The following is a 6127-nucleotide window of genomic DNA, read 5'->3' as shown; positions in this document are numbered from 1 at the left end:
GGAGTATATGCATATATCATGTTACTATCAATAGTTTATTATTATTAATATTAAAGTTTGAATTTTGAAATATATCATTAAATTATTCATATAATACTAGTATGTTTTTATGCCTGAAGTTGCATGTTTGCCTGCAATCTTGTTACTTGCAATGTGTTATTGGCTGAAATGGCTGTGAAATAAAATGGTTGTGGTAACAGAATGTTGTTGATCTACTGGTTGTCCAGTCGGCTAAACGAAAGTGCAATACATTTGTCCACAATATACCCCCAAAAAAAGACCACTTTCAATTTCCCCCTTCTGCCTCCTAGTCACGTGTCTGGAACAGCATGGTGCTTATAGTTATGGCAAGACATCTCGTTTTCTGATCATGTGATCTCTCCTCCGGATATCACTCCCCCCTAGATGGAGTTCATCAGCTAGTTGGACAGATTTTCTGTTTGTTTCTACAATACAGGTAGTTTGTCCAAATGGCCGGCACATTCTGATTAGTATGTTGCCTGAATAATGTGGAGAAATGTATTGCTGTATTTTCTTAGCCTACCGAACAACCACTTTAAAGGGGTTGTCTCACTTCAGCAAATGCCGTTTATCATGTAGAGAAAGTTAATACAAGGCACTTACTAATGTATTGTGATTGTCCATATTGTCTCCTTTGCTGACTTGATTCATTTTTTCATCACATTATACACTGGTCATTTCAATGGGTTACAACCACCCTATAATCCAGCAGCGGTGGCCATGCTTGCACACCATAGGAAAAAGCGCTGGCCTCTCTAGTGGCCGCCTTATCTCTGTGCTGCAGTGGTGGTCATAATCCCTGTACATGAGCAGTGTACAATGCAATGGAAAAATCAATCAAGCCAGCAAAGGAAGCAATATGGACAAGCACAATACATTAGTTAGTGCCTTGTATTAACTTCAGCTGCACAGCAGGTGACAAGGAGCAATACTGTGCAGTGAAAAAACTATGAAGGGGTGTATCTAACACTGCAGGATCCTGGCTACATTTTATAACTTTCTTGGGTGAGGATAAAGTTTCACTGCAATTGGTATAGTTGCTATATGACAATTCCAAAATGTGATTTTACAATAAGACACACTTGTCTTCAGGGGCGTAGCTAAAAGCTCAAGGGCCCTAGTGCAAGAGTTCAGCTTGGGCCCCCCTTCCCTAAGTGCTTGTTGGAAAGTGCAGGGGAGCACGTAGCCTTCCTGCTGCCTGAGGCAAACATTGAAAGGGCACCCCCTCATGCCAAATTCTTGACCTAACCCCTTCCCTCCAGCCAGAGGTGTAAATTGACCAGCATGCACTTTCTATAATGCCAGTGTCTTATGTGGCACAAGGGTCTTGGGCCCCTCAGGCTCCTGGGCCCAGTAGCGACTGCTACCTCTGCACCCCCTATAGCTACGCCCCTGCTTGTCTTATTAAAATGGAGCCTTTATTGCCAGAACTTTTAAAATAAATTGTATTGAGTCATATAGGCAGATAAAATCCCCCATATGGATATTGAAAGGTCAATTATGTTCTGGAGGGAATTCTATCTTTCCTATTAGAAACTTTGCAGTGGCCCTAAAGTCTCAAAGAGAAAAGAGTGCTCACCCACGGGAGCCTCTTAATAGCTCTGAGACCTCCTAAAGGACTCCAATATTCTCAAAAACTCTTACACATTTCAACAGGGAGCATACATTCAAAGCACAATGGTGTGGTACAATCAGTGGTCATGACATTAGCAACAGCCAACTGAACTGTGTGTCTTTTTACATGTATATGATATATTTGGAGCCAGGCAGTATCCATTGAGCCTACCAGAGATGAATAGTAGGGAGCGGCATGTCTGCACTAACAACCAGTATTAACCAGCATGTGTTCAGTGCCATAGCTTCCATTAAAACAAGCCAGTAAATGGGCATCAAAGTCCACTCTTTGAGAAGAGCGGCAATGCAGCCATGTTAGCAAGCCAGTGGGTGATGAAAAAGTGGACAGTAGGTTGTAAGAGTTCAACACCTGTATTCATAGTAGTCATACCTGTAACCATAGCATTCCACACACTCATGCTCTTGCATGTGTACATAGTTATAAGACTCCTACTTTCAGAGGAACAGTACTGTGCAAAAGCTTCAGGCTTTAGGGAAAAAATGCTGCAAAATAACAATGCATTCAAAAATATAAGTGTTAATCGTTTAAATGTATTCTGCAGCAGGACTAGGACCCCAAACATAAAGCCAATGTCATTAAGAACTTTCTTCAGATTAAAGAAGAACAAGGAGTCTTGGATGTGGTGATATGGTCCTCACAGAGCCCTGATCTCAATCTGATCTGGGATTAGATGAAAAGACAGAAGGATTTGAGCAAGCCTACATCCACAGAAGATCTATGGCTAGATCTCCAAGATGTTTGGAACAACCTCCCTGCTGAGTTCCTGTGTACATGCGTACCTAGAAGAATTGATGCTGCTCTGAAGGCAAAGGGTGGTCACAGCAGTTTATTCGACTTACACTATGTTTCTATGGAGCCCTGACAAAGGCAGACTCTCCATAGGAACTAACATGTGCCAGCCTCATACCACTTCTGAGTACAGAGGCTGCTGCACACTAAATCCTGGTACACGAGCAGGAGTGCACACTGCCAGTCTTTAAGCTCTTAGATGTCTTGGTCACATTTGACCACAGCATCTGAGGGGTTAAGATGTATGCAATTAAATTTATCGCCATTTGCATGCATTAGTCCCAGGTGCCTGCTGTTTAAAATGTAAGCAGACGCCATTTTTAAATGCCCGATCGCCGACATAAATTTACTTGGGGGCATCGGGAAGGGATAAAGCAGCCAGAGGCTGACCACCGAAAGGAACCTAGGTTGCTTCACAAGTATATTAAAGAACAATACCAATCATGTTTCAATACATTATTGAGTCTTGAGTCCCAATATATCTATTACGGGCAGTTATTTTAACTTATAGTATCCTTTCCTGCTATATCTTTTTGGACATGTGAACTCTTGTAATCCATCCAAACTACTACAAATGTTCAAGTAAAATATATATGGGGACCTCTTCTTTTGATGATGCCTAAAGCACAGTTATTTGGTGAGAAATGTCTTGTCAACTATATTTCACAATGGTTTCCAAAATAATTTTACAAATGAGCATTCTATCGTCCACGACTTTTATTTAAATTTTAGAATTTATTATGATATGTTCTGCTCTTATTTGCTAATCCACAATATTATATTTATGTACGGTATAACATTTGTTTCTATGCTGTAAACAAGTTCTCTACACATAACAGTATCTAATATACAATCATTTCCAAGTCACCACTGTATCTGTATAATACATAATTATTATACAAGAATTTGTTCACATATAAGAGCCTCCCTTAGGGTCCTGTCATTCATTCTGATATGACTGGTGGCAAGAGTAACACAGTCACAATGGTACTTTTTTTTGTCATGGCCCAGTGTATAATAAAATGTAGCATACTAGGCTTTCGTATTCTGTTAAAAAATGGTATACAAATACTGGCCCGATGGATGACAAAAGGAAACGCTTTGGCATCCGTCAGGTCTATAGGGCTCCAATAAAATAAAGCCCCCCCTCCCAATAATCTTTTCTGACCTTTGAGAGACAGACAAAAAAAATTATGTAAAAAACATAAAAACCTCCCTTCAATCCTCAAAAAAGTGCCCCACCAATCCAGTTGTAGTATTATCCTGGACCCAACTACTCTATATCAAACATGCAATATATGTATATTTTGCACTATGAATACAATTAAAATTATGTAGATTATATAGCATTTTTATATCTACAAAATGGTTAAAAAGGAAAGCTGCATTGATCACAAAAATATTAATATTTTTTGCCAACTAAATAAAAAAGTATCTGGTTCCCAAAATATATTTTAACCTGAACTGGTTAAAATTTGTAATTCAAATTTTTATTTTATTTTTCACACATGAGGTTAAAAAAAAACAAGAGGGGGTGTGGCCGGCCGCGGGAATGTGCAGACACGTCTGAGTGAGCTCAGCTCCACAGCACCTCAACTTTCATTATCCTGAATATTACTAGCCGTCACAATTCCTCAATCCAGATGCAGGAGGTTGGGAAGACCCCGAGGACGCAGTATGGCGCGGAGCAAGCCCCTCACAGTAGCTGAAACACTCAAAATCTTTGCCTGCAATGAAGCCCAAGATGGCGCTGACTCACCCTCCAGGCCTTCATACCCGAAAGCTATGGATGACATGGCGGGAGATCCTGAGGCAGACACTGAGCTTACCTTGAAACAGGTCACAGACCAACTGTTACAGGCCATTTCAGCCTGCAGATCATTGCTATCGGGTAAACTGGAGGAGGTTAAAGTGGACTTTGGGCTACTAAGACATGATATGCAAACACTGAGGGATAGAGTCCGGAAGGCCGAGGCCCGCGTCTGCGATCTGGAGGACCGCACCTATCCCTGCACACCTTACCTCCCTTGAAAAGAAGGTTGATTTCTAGCAACAAAAATGTGATGACTACGAAAACCGCCTAAGGCAGAATAACTTGAGAATCATCGGTCTACCCGAATGAGCCGAAGGCTCCAACCCGTGCAAATTTATGACTAAATGGCTGATGACCACCTTTCCAGAAGCAAAATTCTCTTCTGCATTTGCCATTGAGAGAGCACACCGTGTTCTAGCTAAACCACCTACACCAAGTGCTCCCCCTCGCCCCCTGCTTGCACGTCTCCTTAATTCTACTGACCGAGACCATATTCTGCAGCTGGCTCGACGGAAGCAAGAGATCCGGGTCGAGAACACTACTATCATGCTGTTTCCTGACTTTTCAGCTGAATATCAGAAGAGGAGAGCAACTTTCACAATGGTCAAAAGAAGACTCCAGGAGCTGACTATGCCATATTCCATGGCATACCCTGCCAGACTGCTGGTAGTTGATAGCAAGACAACAATATTCTTCACTACCTCTGCCGAAGCCAGCGCCTGGATTGACCGCAACGGAAGACCTGCCAGACCCTTGAACTGAGTTATTACCCCAGGGACCGCTGCCTTGGTGTCTTGGGACTTCTTCTTCATACTGCCCCATCGATACGTGAGACCTGCTGATATTGGCCTTCTTATTTTTTTTTTTTGCAATGCTCTTACACTTACTCTCCCTCTCCTTTCCCTCCCCCCTCCCTTCCTTCTCCTTTCCTATTTTTATTTCTCCTTTTCTCCTTATGCTCATTTAATTGTCGATATCTAGGCCCCGACGCTATAGAGTGTTATGCTAACTCACTCTCGATATGGCAGCATTAATTCCCATGTTAAGTTGAGGTTCATGTTTGCATTACTTCCACGTGGCAGAGTTAGTGCAAGTGACAAAATTAGTCACCAGCACTCCCCGTTACATTAGCTACAATAGCCGCATAATCAGTTCTGCAGTTTCCAATGATTGTTTTCATATTTATTTTCTTTTTTCTTTCTGTTTGTACCTGTGTTAACATTTTACCTGCTATGCACCCATTCAGGGTTTTGAGTGTGCTACAGGCACTGTCAGGTGTACATTTGATCAGAAAATTTGCTATGTGTTTACTGCACCTAGGCACTCTCGGGCACATGTATAGTCACACTGTCAGACATTATACCTTTCTCGGGGATATCTCATCTATCCCATCCCCTACTGTTAAGCCCCATCCTTCTATACTATACTCAGGCTATCAGTATGGCTGACTTAAGGGTGCTATCCTGGAATGTTAGAGGCCTGCGGAGTCCGAGGAAAAGGTCAATGGTGTTCTATGGAATTCAGAGATTTAACACCCACATTCTATGTCTCCAAGAAACCCATTTAATCCCCAATCACACTAACAGACTGCAAAGGCCATGGGTCCAATGGGCGCGACATTCTTGTCATACATTCTATTCCAGAGGTATCTCCCTTATGATCCATAAATCTGTAAGGTGGGAAGTAGACAGTCTGGTTATTGACCCAGAGGGTCATTATATTTTTGTGGAGGCATACATCAACTGCGTATTATATGTTATAAAGGGCATCTATGTCTTCCCCCCTGCAGCTATGACTGTATTGCATCAGGCTGCGGCTTTTGCTGCCGCCTTTCCCCAAGCTATGATCCTCTGCATAGGTGATTATAA

The sequence above is a fragment of the Bufo bufo genome, chromosome 2, assembly GCF_905171765.1.
Source record: "Bufo bufo chromosome 2, aBufBuf1.1, whole genome shotgun sequence".
NCBI lineage: Eukaryota > Metazoa > Chordata > Amphibia > Anura > Bufonidae > Bufo > Bufo bufo.
Note: the sequence above shows the minus strand (reverse complement) of the source record.